The sequence below is a fragment of the Myotis lucifugus genome, unplaced genomic scaffold (genome assembly GCF_000147115.1).
Source record: "Myotis lucifugus unplaced genomic scaffold, Myoluc2.0 scaffold_196, whole genome shotgun sequence".
NCBI classification, from domain to species: Eukaryota; Metazoa; Chordata; class Mammalia; order Chiroptera; family Vespertilionidae; genus Myotis; species Myotis lucifugus.
The window spans coordinates 2,052,873-2,068,885 of NW_005871244.1; the positions used below are offsets into that span (position 1 = coordinate 2,052,873).

At 40.2% G+C, this 16,013-nt stretch overlaps 1 long non-coding RNA gene across 1 annotated transcript in view; it reads right to left on the minus strand.

Annotated features, from left to right (window-relative positions):
* Nucleotides 1-4,925: 4,925 nt before the first annotated feature.
* LOC102438437 overlaps nt 4,926-16,013 on the minus strand; it is a 51,901-nt gene continuing 40,813 nt past the window's right edge. The window contains exons 2-5 of the long non-coding RNA XR_002831276.1: nt 14,623-14,752; nt 6,241-6,292; nt 5,454-5,638; nt 4,926-5,264 (exon numbers count right to left, since the gene is read on the minus strand). This is a non-coding gene — a long non-coding RNA (uncharacterized LOC102438437). The remainder of the gene's footprint in view (nt 5,265-5,453; nt 5,639-6,240; nt 6,293-14,622; nt 14,753-16,013) is intronic.

The following is a 16,013-nucleotide window of genomic DNA, read 5'->3' on the forward strand; positions in this document are numbered from 1 at the left end:
TCCGCCTACTCTCCCGGCTGGAGACGCTCGGCCGAGAGCGAGCGCAAGGAGGAAATGACACGGAGCTGGAGAAAGGGGGAGAGAGGGGGGGGGGGAAGGAGAAGGAAAAAAAAAGAAAAGAAAAGAAAGAAGGAGAGGCGGAGGGATAGCGTGTAATGGACAAGAAAACGGAGCAATGGGGAGGGGCAGTCACTGAGACCTCGCCTATAGGATCACTGGGAAGTGGGAGCAAGGCGAGGCCTCACATCAATTGTTACATTGTTTCATTCAAGCTGGCCCCCACTTTGGTCCTCCTCCTAACTTCTGGGTTCCCCGCCCCTGCAGCCAGTCGTTAGTGTAGATGGCTCGCGTGGCCGAGTGGGCTGAAACCCTGGTTTCCTGATTAGCGCGTTCTTGTTCCTTTGACTGCCTTTTTCTTCTGAAGGTCCCCAAGAACCGGTTCCTAGGAGGGTTACAAGACTGCTAATTTGTGGATCTTGCCTAGAGGGATGGAAAGTAAAGCAAGCAGGCCAGCGAACACAGTGGGGCTGTGTGTGTAGGCTGCTCTATGCGTATGCGCTAGGTGTGTAGGGTCATTATGAAACATTGCCCTGGAGCATAGTTTAAATAAAGAAGCACTTTGAGGATGCCCCCTGCTCGGGCTCAGCCGCACCCCGGCTCAGTCCTGGCGTCTATGGGTAGCACTGTGCTTGTGTATGTTCCAGTCATCTGGAGTTCCTGGCACGGCCTTGCACTTGCCCCACTGAGATGACCAAGCCAGGAATCAGCAAACTTTATGACTAGCAGTATTGTTTCCACTCCTAAACAAACCTACAGGAAAGAGCATCCATTGATAAGCTGGCCAATTAACAATGTTGTGCCTTTTGGAACAATCAGCTTTTAGGCAGGGCCCAAAACATCTCTGTTCATCTGTTCACACTGGGCTCGTAGACCAGGAGCCCCCCAACACACACACACATACACACACACACACACACACACACACACACACACACACACACAGTATTCGTCTCAAAAAGTGTATCTGTTACTAAATCTTATGCTGACTTCTCATTCTTGACCTGGGCAGGTTACCATTCCTTTCTGGGGTGTCGTTTCTGGAGTGAGTTTTTAAAGTTTTGACAACTCATTTGTGACTCAACAGGATGTTTCCACTCTCCTTCCTCCAGCCTCTTGCCCTCTTCTTGTGCAGCATCTTCTTCATTGCCAAGGAACACACTGTGGCACCCTTCCTTCCACAGACAGCTTTCTGCAGGCGAGCTTTCCACGCTCCGCTTCTATTCTCTTACCTGTCACTGCCTCTTCAACACACTTTGGCCTGCATTGTGCCCCAGCAGGCCACTGAAACGTCTCTCACAGGCAATCCCTCCCCCAATCCTTCTCAGCCTTCTGGACTGTCTGCATTATAGGATGTTGACCTGACTTTTCTTAAATAAAATGGCAGTTTAGGTGTCTATAGCCCACTTTTTAAAAGTCCTCTGAGATGAATCAAATGGAAAATCACCTTCAGAGTTTTAGACCTGCAAAAATAATTTTGATCATGATCATTTTTTTTTCATTTCCCCTACTAGAAAGCAGAAATTTTGAGAAAATAGCATCTGTTTGTTGATTCTTAATTGTGTGTCAACCTATTACATAACATTCATTTGCTCTGTCCCATCTTGAAACTCAGTCCCCTCCCCCCCTTTTTGGGATAAGACTCCTAGCTCTATGATTGTCACTTGGTAGAACTCAGCATGTTTCAGTCTCAGCATATTAAAATCTGTAAAGTTCAGTTCACAGGATATGCAGTCATCACTCAAGGTCTACTAGAATTATGTGTCTAGACTAGAGGAAAGAGATTTAGAAGCAGCAGTCATACATGTGAGCCCTGGCCTTGTCACCAACTAAATTAGTGACCTTGGACAAATTGTTTTCAGTCTCCTTTTGTTCATCTGTAAATTTCAGCTAATAAGCCCCAACCTCCCTACCACCAGGCCTGTTGAAGACTAAAATGAAATAATACATATGAAAACACTTTGAAAAGGAATAAGTAAAAATCCTCACAACTGTATTATGAAAGTAAACCAATCTACTTTCATTCTAAAACTAACTCCATGCTGATGTCTTGTTGCACTCTTTGGTTTTCCCTTTACCTCTCTTCAGCAGAAGAACATAAATTATCTAACCCCTGGTGCAAACAGCACACAGGTACTAGTAGACATTTTAAATAGCGGATGGCTAGATAATGTTGCTTGTTTACTGATAAAAATCACTGCTAGTAGCAGGGATCTCATTCTTCCCTAGAAGCACAGGTAGTGGGAGCATGATTCATCATTTATGTAGGGTACTGGGTAAAACTTGAGGGGTCTGGATTCTAAGCTGGATTTGCCATTAAATGCTGTGTGATATTAAGCAGATCTTTCCCCCTTTCTGTAAATTGAATGGCTTGAGCTATTTGATTTCTTAAATTCCTCTACAGTTTGCAAATTCTGTGACTATTTCCTGGCAAGTGTCTAAACATGGTAGATGTGCAAACAAAGGCTTGATGATGGAGATGAACCAGGTGAAATTAAAGCAGTGGAGAGGAGGCCATGGGTATATTTGTGTGTGTCCAGCAAACATAATTAATTCACCTAAAGTATGTGAAATTGCCTGTGGGGAAAAAGGTAGGAAGTGCAGTAAGCAGGTAGAAATAGGAAACTCCATATCAAGAGAGAGGTGGTGATTAATAATATACTTTTGGATTATAGATGAAGCCATTTGGAGAGGATCATCTCATTCAGGGATATCAGAATGATATGAAAATGGGGATGTAGATAGAAGCTTAGATTATGCTAATATTAAAAGTTAAGAAGGATCACAAAGGGTTTTTTAAAAGGAGCAAACAGAGTAGGTGGGCAAAAGGCCAATCAGCAGAAACAGGGAAAGAGAAATTAAAAACAGGTTGTTTACTTCTACCTCATTAAAAAAAAACACATCCTCACAAAGAGTCTATTATTCATTAGGACTCTATCAACGGGTTTACCTTTTGGGAAGAAAGAAGATTGGACTATCAGTGCTTCTCTGAACTTTAAGGAAAACTTTCTTAGATGGACCCTTTGTAAACTCAAATATGCCTCATAGCAGTGTCTTGAGCGCCTCTCTGAATTAAGGACTCTATTGAGATTCTAATGAAAGCTATACAATCTCACCTCTAGAAGGCCTCACAGAATCTCCCAATGTTATATACAGTTTGGTCTGAGGCTTATAGAACCCTAACATCAGAATCCTTACTCTAGTAAAAAAAAAATACATTTTTTAATTTGGTAAAAAAAATAACAGATAATATGAAATCTATTCTCTTAAAATTTTAAGTTTACAGCACAGTATTATTAACTATATGCACAATGTGCTCCAGCAGGTCTCTAGAACTTTCCAACTTGTATGACTGAAACTTCATACACCTTGAACAGCAATACCCATTTCTACGTCTCCCCAGCCTCTGGCAACTACCATTCTACTTTTGCTTCTATGAATTTAACTACTTTAGATACCTCATATAAGTGAAATCATGCCATATTTGTCCTTTTGAGACTAGCTTATTTTGTTTAGCATAACGTTCTCAAGTTTTATCTGTTGTAGCATAACAGTATTTTCTTTTTAAAAAAAGACTGAATAATATTTCATTGTGTGTATATACCATATTTTCTCTATTCATTCATTGGTCAATGGGCATTTAGTTTGTTCCCACCTCTTGGCTTATGTGAGTAATGATGCAATGAACACAGTAGTGCAGATATCTCTTCTAGATCCTGATTTAAATTCTTTTGGATAAATACCCAGATGTGTATTGATGGAATATGGTAGTTCTATTTTTAATTTTTTGAGTAACCTCCATACTGTTTTTCATACTGGCTACACTATCTTACATTCACACCAACAAGGATTCCAATTTTTCAACTTCTTTGCCAACACTTGTTAATATGGATTTCTGTGTTTTTTAAAATATACAATGGCCATTCTAACAGGTGTGATATGACATGCATTGCATTTGCCTGATTATTACTTATGCTAAGCATCTTTTCATAAACCAGTTGGACATTTGTATGTGTTATTCAGAAAAATGCTTATTCAAATTCTTTGACCATTTTTAAATCAAGTTATTTGCTTTTGGGAGATATTAAACCCTTATCAGATATATGGCTTGCAAATATTTTTCCATTCTCTAGGTTGCTTTTGCCTTTTCTTCTTCTTCTCCTTTTTTCCATGCAAAAGCTTTTTAGTTTAATGTAATCCCACTTGTTTATTTTTGCTTTTGTTGCCTGTGCTTTTGTTGTTATATCCAAGAAATCATTGCTAAGACCAATGCCATGAAGTTTTCCCCCTATGTTTTTCTTCTAGGAGTTTTACAATTTCAGGTCTTATATTTAAGCCTTTAATTCATTTTTAGTTCATTTTTATGAGTGGTGTAATATAGGGGTCCAGTTTCATTCTTTTGCATGTGGATATACAGTTTTCCCAGCACCATTTATTGAAGAGACTATCTGTTCCCCATTGTGTGTTCCCCTTGTCAAAGATTAGGTGACAACATATGCTTGGGTTTATTTCTGAACTCTCTATTCTCTTCCATTGGTCTATATATCTGTTTCCATACCAGTATCATACTGTTTTGATTACTATAGCTTTGTAAAATAGTTCAAAATCAGGAAGTATAATGCTTCCAGCTTTGTTTTTCTTTTTCAAGATTTCTTTGGCTATTTGGGAGTTTTTGCATTTCCATGTCAATTTTGGGATTTTTATTTCTGTGAAAAATGCCATTGGAATTTTGATAGGGATTGCATTGAATCTGTAGGTCACTTTGGGTAGTATGGTCATAACATTTGTTCTTTTAAAGTGCTTACATATTTATTGAAACAATGTTTCAACAGAACAATATTCATTCAGTGAGTTAAATTTGCCCTAGATTGAGAAACAATTGCTAAATGCTAGGCACTATGCAAGGCACTTTCCATACATTATTGGCAATGATTACAATGACCCTGAAAAGTGGTATAATTAACTTATTCCAATTGAGGAGACTGAGCCAAGAAGTGGTAAAACCAGGATTTCAAAGCAGGGACGCTGGAAATGCATTCATGATAACTTGATTAATCATGTCTCTGTCATACTCTCCTTTTTAAGCAGCGGTGGGAAGGGATTGGAGTCCTCCATTCTGTTCTCTCCGTGTTTCCATTTGGGAGTACTTCTGTTAGAATAACTCTCTTGGCTTCTTTCCCCACTCCTGGATCAGTTGGTAATTCTGTCTAGTTAAATGAGAAAAGTATTAGAAAGCTTATTATGGCTTTCTATATATTCCATGTCCTCCAATCCAGTTTTTAAGAGTAATAAACAGATATTTTTAAATGTAATTTTATTGATTTTGAAAGAGAGAGGAAGGGAGAGGGATAAAGAGATAGAAACATCAATGAGAGAGAAAGTCATTGATTGGCTACCTCCTGCATGGCCTCCACTGGGGATTGAGCCTGCAACCTGGGCATGTGCCCTGACTAGGAATCGAACCGGGGATCTCTTGGTTCCTGGGTCGATGCTCAATTGCTGAGCCACACCAGCCAGGCAAAACAGATACTTTTTTCATCTCCGCCTTTCTGCTTCTTGTGTCTCTCAATTGGTCCTAAACCTGGGAGTGGATGAGAAGGGTGTTATTATTTATCACTACTCCCCAAATATATCTACCCAACCCATGTCTACACAGTGTGTGTGTCCATTTATCTGTTCATTATTGTCTTCTGAATGTCTGTATGGGCCTGTTCTGAATGCAACTCTGATTGCCAAAGTGCCTCTATGTGTGTACATCTATGTAACAGAAAGTATGTGTGGGTTTTAGGTCCAAGCTCCATTTGGTCCTCAGCGGGGGGGGGGGGGTGATTGATCTTGGTATGTGTTGGGGAGAGGGGAAAAGAGAATGAAGATATATTCCTTGAATTTGGCTTTGAGGGCCTCCTTTCCTTATAATAATTCTTGCCCTTATCCCTTAGAAGCAGGCTCTACCTCAAAAGACTGCTTAATTTTATTTCTCTTTCCTTCCATTCTGGAGCCTCAGACATTTCCAGTCTGTGAGCTAGTAGCCATAATTTCAGAAACCCTTTCTATGCTGGCTCAAAGACTGTTTGCACATTGTTTACAGACTAGGGAAGTTCTCATTTGTCATAGGCAAATGATCATATTAGAGAAATCTATCTTGCATTTTGTGATTGTTATCTAGTGTTCTATGACACATACATCTAAGCTACCTGGTGAGTTTTATCAAGTCATCTTCTTAATTTCATCAGTCCTGTGGGAAAAATAAGGTAAGAGTCACAATTAGAGTCATCATTTTACAGGTAAAACCAAAGCAATTTTTTTTAATGAAACAAATTTTGTCACAAATAATATCAATAGGTGTTCATTTTTTATCTCATCAGGTGGATCTATTGGACTAATCTACTTGGATTTCTAGGGCCCTGTTCTCTCCTTTCCCATATATCCCCACCCTGCCCAGTAATTACCCTGGCTCTTCTGGATGTTTCTCACGGAGAGATCTGGGGCAATGATAATTATCACTGGAGAGGGAAAAAAGTGTAATGTTCCAGGTATTATTCATATATAGATTACATGAAAATAATAGCAAGTTCCTGCCTCCCATCTAGCTATACACCTAAGGGTGTATGTAGTGGGGGTAGGATGGAGCAAAGGGCAATTTAAGTAGACTATAGTACTAAATAGTCTTATTCCTGGGGAATTTTGCCTAGGGCTAGGGAAAGACATGGTTGAAGCCTGTTTCTTTTGAGTTAAAACTAGTATAACATTATTTTACAAAATACTATAGCTGGGCAGTATTTTTATTAAATCAGTCCTCGTAAGTACATGCTACTAGAGAAAGTTGGAGTTTCCGTTTCTCCTTGGGCAATTTCATAAAGAATCCTTCCATTGCCAATGTATCCCATTTGGGCCATCCTATGCTTTTATTCAGAAAAATACCAACTCTCTCATGGAATCTCAGAATCTTTGCTAGGCTTGGTATTGTGTTTGAGACTATAGATTTAGAGCCTCTTCATCCTTCTTGAGCTGATAAATCTAGACAGTGTGTGTGTGTGTGTGTGTGTGTGTGTGTGTGTGTGTGTATGTGTAAGAGGCTTCCGTCTGTGGTGGCTGGTGCTCTCTGGGAAGGCCTGTTGGAGCAGGAGTTGGTTTGTTTGTGTTCTAAACTCACACGAATGTCAGCCCAATTAGAAACCTTCAATTTGCCCTTGGGGCAATCATTCACCTGGTACAGGTTCAGCTGGGTTGTGATGAATGTTTGTCATTGCTCTAGAGGAGTTTCAGCCAGGGATTGACTCCTTCATATCATGGATGTGAAAGTAAGATGAACTGGTCAGATCCACTATGTGGGTTTGAAGATGACCTCTACTTAGGACCCAGCTTGTACAGGGACTGCCCCTTGCTTTGAACTGTTAGCCAATCTTCTCAACTTCTCAAATGCTGTTTTCTGTGAGTTGTTCACCATTCCTTGGTCATTAATAAAATCCATTTTTGGTGAATATTAAGTTCTTACCTCAACTTCTCTAGCTATGGAAAGAAAAAAATTCACAAGCACATACATACAAAACCCAGCCTTTTTACTTTCAAAAAGTTTCCATCATTTTGCAGAAAAGGTACACTAATTCAATGGGCATTTGAGTACAACAAAGTCCCCACTACATTTTTTTTTAGATTTTAATTTTTTAAAAAATATATTTTATTGATTTTTTACAGAGAGGAAGGGATAGAGATAGAGAGTTAGAAACATCGATGAGAGAGAAACATCGATCAGCTGCCTCCTGCACATCTCCCACTGGGGATGTGCCCGCAACCCAGGTACATGCCCTTGACCGGAATCGAACCTGGGACCTTTCAGTCCACAGGCCAACGCTCTATCCACTGAGCCAAACCGGTTTCGGCTCCCCACTACATTTTGATGAAGCTCTGGAGAAGTACATAGTTGCAGGCAAAATATATATATAAGAAGGATATATATATAATTTCCTTCTTTTCTTTCTTTGATACTTTATTTTTACTCTGGACTAAGTAGAAATGAACCCTGTCTATGAAACATTGGCTGAAGAGGAAGCTGTTTTCTTTTGGCTTGAATCTAGAATAATCTAGTCCAAAGAGGAAAGACAAAGACAACTGCCTTTGTCTAGGAGTGTCAGATGGGCTTCTGCAAAGGATTACTTACTCCAAATATTTTCTTCAAGGGAAGTGGTCCCATGTGTCTAGATGTGTACACATCATACACCCCTCCACCCATGTAGATTCATGAACAAAGTCATACATAAGGACTTATGTTCAAATTCGAGGATGCCTGGCTCATTTTTTTTGAGAGTTTGACAGCTCAGATTGCTAAAGAAAGAGGTTCCTGAATTCTGAAACAGCTGTCAGCAGCCTGACAATACTTAATGTTCCAATACATAGGGCAGTTATAATGGTTGTTGTTTTTTCCACTGGTTTAGATTAAACTTCAGACACCTGGATATCATACTTAATTCCTCTTTTTTTCCCCCAACATCACTGGCATTCACTTAGTCACCAAGATCTGTCATTTCTAGCCCTAAAATAGCTCTCAAATCCATCCACTTATCTCCATGCCCACTGCCACTTCATCATCATCTCACACCTAGACCATCGGAACAGCTTTCTAACTGAGCTCCCTCATGCCTGCTGTTCTCCCCAGATGACTCTAATCCATTCTTCACTTTGCAGCATTTTGAAGCTGGGGAACTCTTCCTAAACAAAAACTGTATGTCACTCCTCTGTCTATTTTTTTCCAATGGTTCTGCATTGTTTCCTGAATAAAATCTAAGTCCCTTGACTAAGATCCTTATTATGTGGCTCCTTGCTACATAGCCAGTACTTTACCCCTGCCACTTCCTAATCACCCCACCCCAAACACTTAGATCTCCAGAAGTACCAAATTATGGGCAGTTACCCCAAGCACAACCTGTTCTCTTGTATCTCTAGGTCATTTTACAAACATTTCTTTCTACCTGGAATGCCTTCCACTTCACCCTTGTCCATCTGGCAAATCCCTATACTTTCTTCAAATCAGTTTGAAGGTCATACTTGGTACCTCTAAGCTCTTCTTTCTTGATGATTTCACTTCACCCTTTATATCACTTCATTGTGGCCCTGATCATATTTTATTGTATTTGTCTCTTTCCCTGGGCTGGCTATTCCTCATGGAAGATAAGGATTGCCTGACCTAGAGCAGCCAGCAACTAAGACACTACGAAGAGGCTCCTTTAGTGATTTAGAACCCAAAAAGGGTCCTGAGACTGACCAAACCCCAGGCCTAGAAATATTTCTACTCTGATGTTGTTTAATGGTACATGTTACTGGAGAACTAATAACAAAAGGATAAAAATGTAAAAATTTGGCTGAGTTATAGAAAAGGAATATAAAAAATAAAAATTGCCATCTTATGCTCCACATACTGGCCCTTGCCATGCCCTCCTAACTTTGGTTCTTCCTCCTCTGACTCTCACTCTACCCTCTGGCAACATCAAAATACTTACAATATCCCCACCCCCCTCATTTCGTGGTGTATCCTACCTCCATACTTTTACTCATGCTGTCTCTCTACCTAGAGTACATTTCCCTTTGCTTTAGGTAACTTCTACCAATACTTTAAGATGTAGCTCAGGCCTCACTTCTTCCAGGAAGCCTTCCCTACTTAATCAGGATATCAGTGAATATGTGCCCACACATGGAGAGAGAGAGAGAGAGAGAGAGAGAGAGAGAGAGAGAGAGAGAGAGAGGAGATATTTTGCTAACAAGTGATAAAAATACAACACATATAAGCTTAAGCCAAAAGAAATGGGTTAATGATACTAATTGAAAAATCACAGGGGTAATTTTAGGCATAGCTAGACCCAGGTGCTCAAATGATGTCACCAGCAATCTGTTTCTATTTGTTGGCCCTGATCTCCTCTATGTTGACTCAGTTCTTAAGCAGGCTCTCCCTGCATGATGGCCAAGATATCCACCAAGAGCTACAGATTTGCATCTTACCACTTAGCAACCCCAGTAGAAACATGTTCTCAATGGTTCCAGCAAAAGTTCTAGAACTGAGTCTATCCCTAAACTAATAACAATGGCCAGAGAAACAGAGTTCTCTGATTATCAATATGTGTTGGTCAGAGATATCCAGAGAAATAGAACCAATTTTTTTGTGGTTTGTTTGTTTATTAACTATAGGAATCACATGATTATGGAGGCTGAGAAATCACATGATCTGCTGCCTGCAAGCTGGAGAACCAGGAAAGCTGGTGGTATAATTCAGTCTGAGTCCAAAGGCCTGAGAACTAGAGTGCCAATGTCTAAAGGACAGGAATAGAGTAAATAGATATCCCAGCTCAAGCAAACAGCAAATTTGCACTTCCTCTGCCATTTTATTATATTCAGGCCCCAACAGATTGGATGATGCCCACCAGCATTGGTGAGGGCAATCTTTATTCAGTCTACTGATACAAATGATAATCTATTCCAGAAACACTCTCCTCTCACAGACAAACCCAGAAATAATGTTTTACTAGCTATCTGGGTATCCCTTAGCCCAGTCAAGTAAACATATAAACTTAATCATCCTACTACAGTTGAGTGATGTACCATCTAAGTGGGATGAGATCTGTTACCAGAAGAAGCCATGTTGGGCAGCAAAAGCCCTATATTTTAACACTTAGTTTTCCTCTTACATTCTCCCATGTTCCTTCCCTTTCAATGTCTCTGATCAGACAGTATCGTTTGTATTTGTATATATATATATATATGCCTCCTCTACTAGACAGTGAGTTTCTATGTCTATTTATTGCTATCCCTAGAGATAGTATGGGGGCTTGGCTTCTAGTAGGTATTCTCAATCAATGAAGGATGAATGAATAGCCTTACTGTGCATTTTGAACAGATGATTAATTACATGGAGCCATACTGAAGGCTAATTCATGCAAATAGTTTAAATTAATAATTAGACAAATTAACTTGTCTCTAATTTATTTGATTAAATACACAATTATTACTGGGTTGCATGGTAAGAGGCATAAATGGCTCACTCAACATTCCAAAATTATGTAATAAATGTCTTCTATGTGTCAGTCACTATGCTAGAGACTAAGATTATCCTCTATTAATTAGCCCCTTACCATTAATGAAAGTCTGTAGTTTATAGTGTGTAGTGATTGTATGTGTGGGCTCTAGGGCCCTGGGTTTAAATTCTAGCACTTGCATCTACCAGTTTAGTTAACCTTTGATCAGTTACTTATCCACTGTGCCTAGTTTCTTCTTTTGCCCCACCCTGTATTATTTCCTACAATCCTTGCAAAAAGCCTTGTAAGGTAAGCTCTTCTGTTATCTTCTTTTACAAGTAGAAGAAGAAACTGAAGGGCAGAGAAGTGAAATAACTTGCCTAAAACCACATAACTAGTAAATGGGAAAGCCAGGTTTCCAACCCAAGCAGCCTAGCTCTAGAACTCATGCTATTTACTACCTCTTCATGTTGCCTATGAGCTCAACCTCTCTGAGCCTCAGATTCCTCATGCGTAAAATCATCTTAATTGTGCTCATCTCCTAGGGTTGCTGTGAGGATTAGAAATAAGCCAGGGGAAGCATTTTGCACAATACTGGACACATTGAAAGAGCTTACTGTGTAAGAATTTTTATTATTCTGCCTCTCCATTGTTCCAAGGAGCAGCAGGTCTGGACCTTTCTTCCTTTTTGCCAGTGCTATTTCTTGATTCTAATTATTCTGACTACAAATTAGTTTCTGTATGAGGGAGGTACTACTGGGTTAGTTACAGAATGAAGAAAACTTTGATGCCAATGATTTTTCTTAGTTCATCCTCAACTGTGATTCTGCCTTCTGTATCCTGGCTACATGTGTCACTCACCAGGTTCCCCAACACTGGCCCAGTCTCTCCCCACTCTCCAGCTAATCTTCCCAATGTGGGCTCTTGCCAGGCTGGCCATATTTCCTTCCACCTGTCATCTCATTATGGAAAAATGGACTTGAAAAGGATTGAAACAGCAGCCTGAGGGAGACCCTCGTGGACACAAATACACCTGAAAGGGATTTTAAATTGTGGCTAGTTATTTCATTTCCCACTGGTAATTTGTATTTTCCTGCCACCTTCACACTATTTTGAGTATATATCTAATCATAGAAACAATAAGAGTTAAGACTAAACTGAAAACATGGAAAGAAAGATAGCAACTAAAAAATCCATCAGTCAGTGATGAGCTTGCACTATTACAGCTGCAATCCAAATAGGTCTGATCCTTTGGGAAAGCAATTTGGCAATTTGCATCAAGAACCAAAATTATGTTCCTTGCCCTTTGACACTGCAGTCCCTCTCTGGGAATTGTATCCTAAGGACAGACATCAGCAGAAGGAAAACAAAAGTTGATAGGCACAAAGACTGTCAATGCAGTTTTACTAACAAGAAAATGGAAATAATCTTAATGTTGATCAACTTGATGTATATTAGGGTTTATTAGCAAATAAAACAGGAAAAATAGAAGGTTCATTTTATAATGTTAAATAAATAAAACAAAATACAAGATAGTTATGAGGTAAAATTATCTTTATATGGACACAACTTAGAAAGGATTTTATAAATGAGGACACAACTTAGAAATGAAAATTCTAGCATTAGGATAAGGAAGTCCCTTCCTCTGCACTTCAGTGTTTTTGATTATTGACTTTAGAAGTTTTAATGTGTTTGGGTAAAGGGTGAGGAGTGGGAAGTAGTTGGAGAAGGAATTTCAAATACCAGCTCCATTAACTCTATTTTCTACTCATCAACTTAAAACAGCAATTTTCAACTGGTGTGCTGCAAGACTTTTTAAAAAAAAATGTTTTTTATTGATTTCAAAGAGAAAGGGAGAGAGAAGCATCAATGATGAGAGAGAATCATTAATCGGCTGCCTCCTGCATGCCCCCTACTGGGGTTGAAGCCCACAACCCTAGAATGTGTCCTTGGTCAGAATCAAACCCAGGACCCTTCAATCCACAGGTCAACGCTCTATCTACTGAGCAAACCAGCTAGGGCTGCAAGACTTTTTAAAACATGCAATATCTGACTTTAATCAGAGGCACTGACCTCTCTTCCCTTAGATTGTCAAATAAAAAGCTGACAACAGCCAACAAAACAAAAGCCAGCCAGTGTGAATGAATCAAAATTATACCTATTTTTGGAAGATCAGCAAAATATATATCTGGTGTGCTGCAGAATTTTAGCTATCCTAGCTAACAAAGAGGGAATATGCAAATTGACCATCATGCCATCACAAAGATGGTGGCACCCACAGCAGAGACGGGGTTTCCGTAACACAAGATGGCTGCACCCACAATGGAGGCGGGGTTTCTGTAACATAATATGGCTGCACTCACAGTAGAGGCCAAGTTTCCTTAACAAGCCTTAATGAGCAATCAGCAGGGACCTGAGGCTGTGTGGTGCTGGGCCAGGGCAGGGGACCTCAGGCTGTGTCCCCCGCCCATCAGGGCTTGATGGGGGACCTCAGGCCGCACCCCTGCCCCGGGGCCGGGCCAGGGGACCTCAGGCTGTGCCCCCCTTCCTGGCGCCAGGCTGGGGGACCTGAGGCTGCAACCCCCTGCCTAGCGGGGCTTGACAGGGGCCCTGAAGCTGCGCCCCCCTCACCTGGCGGGGTTTGACAAGGGTGGGGCCGGCTGGGTCTGGATCTTGCCTAACAGGGGTGGGGCTGGCTAGGTCTGGGTCTCGCGCAATTTTGAGGCACCGCGGGTGGGCAGGGACTTGACTCTGGGTCCCGCGGTGCCTCCCAGACTCTGACAGGAGGAATATTTTCATATACATTTTACTAATTTTCTTTCATCACTGACACTCCTATTATAGAGAAAGGGCAAATAGCAATATTAAAATATTTCCTCTAATTAATCCCCTTTTAATGTGCACAAATTTTGTGCACCGGGCCACTAGTTAGTTTATATGTGCCATGAGATGAAAATGGTTGAAAATCGCTGCCTTACAAGTAAAACCAATTAAGTATTCAACTTAGTTTTGTCTTTTAATACAAAGATAGACAGTAGCCCCATTTACTCATCCTAACAGATATACATACACAGTCAGGCTCCCTCCTATTCCCTAGCCCTTCCTTTTCTGGTCCCACTGTGGCATGCAACAGGGCACAGGAGTGAATACACTCATATTTCCATCCTCAATATTCCACTATCAGCTATGTGACTTTAAGCAGGTTACTTTAACTTGTCTGAGGCTTGGTTTGTTCATTTGAATAATGGAGCTTACATTTTGGGATGTGAGAATTAAATAAGTTAATGTATGCAAAGTGCTTAACGCAGTGCCTAATATCATGTAAATGCTCAATAAATCTTAGCTGTGTGCTACAAGATTGGGATAATCCTAGCACCGACCTCAGAAGACTTCTAGGGATGAAATGGAAGAATAAATGTCAAGCCTCTGGTTTCATAAGTGCTAAATGTATTAATAGCTGCCATCATGGAAATTGTTGCACTGGGCATTCTTACCCAGAAACAAAATTATCAGATGATAGAGGAAGCATGCTGATATTAAGTGGGATGGTGTCTGGAAGACATACCTGTTAAAATTCCTTCCAAGCAAGCAGTACAAATCCTCGTGATTTGAAGGTCAAGAAGAGCCTGAGAGTGACTCAGCAGGGAAACCATGTGCAGAATAAAGATGAAGCTCCTTTTAAATCCATGAAGAAACTAGAGAGTAAACAAGAGGATTATTGTTGATTGTAGTAATTCAGGGACAGCTCCTAAAAGAATATGCTAAGAGGTCAGAGGCAAATCAGCTAGAAAACCTTGAAAGAAAACTTAGGAGAGTTGAGCAGAATCAGCAGGTGTAATCTGATCCCAGGAAAAAAGAGGCTAATAATAATAGCTAATACCTAATGTATAGTTAGAATTTACTGTGTCAAGCATTGTGCTAAGCAATTCATGTGCAATATCTCATTTTATCTTCCTTATCATCCTATGAGGTAAATTTTATTATTACTCCCATATTATAATCTGGACCTATGTATGCATGACTACAAAACCTTAAAGTATACCAAGTCCCAAGAGAGAACCTTCTGGAAATAAGCCATTGAATCAGGGTTAGAGTGTCCAAAACTGAATTCATCATCTTTTCCCAGGGAATCCATCTTTTGTTCTGTACTTCCCATTATAGCACTACCATCCACCCAAGCCAGAAATTTGGGGTTCACTCTTGATTTTTCATTTTCAATTGAATCAGCCACTAAGGCCTTCAAATTTTGCTTCCTATTTCTCAAATCCATCTTTTCCTCTCTATCTCCTGCAAATTAAGCTCTCCTGGTCTATTCTAGTAGTGTCCTATCTGGATTCTCTGCCTCTAGGTTTTGCTTCCTTGGTAAGTATACTTGGCCTACAAACTGCAACCAGAATGATCTCTTTTCTCTTACTTTCCTTTTATTCTACAAGGTAATCTTTCTAAAATGCAAATTTGACCATGTAATTTCCCTACCAAGAACTTCTAGTTGTTCCATAATTTTCCTGTGTGTTGTCCATGATTTAACTCTCCATGTCCTCCTGAGCTGTGCCCATTTCTCTAGCTTCATCTCCTGCCATTCTCTATTCCCTGAACTACATGTAGTTCCTCCTTACTCATCTCTCTAGTCCATGGCCTCATGAGTTTGTTTGTGTAATTTATTCTGCCAAGTTCACCCTTTCCTATACCTTTTCTCTAAGTCTTTGAGTCTGAGCTTAGGCATCAACACTTTCATAAAGTCTTTCTGTACCCCTAAGTATGCTAAGTGACTCTCCTCTACCCTCTGCCCTCCTTCACCCTGTGTGTCTGGTCACTTATGACAGTACATTGAAATGATGCTTGTGGTTCTGGATCATTCCTTGTTCATCTCTATATCCCCCAAACTTAGTGAGTCCCTGATCCATAGTTAAGGTTTTTTTAATCTATGTTTTTTGTTGATTTCAGAGAGGAAGGGAG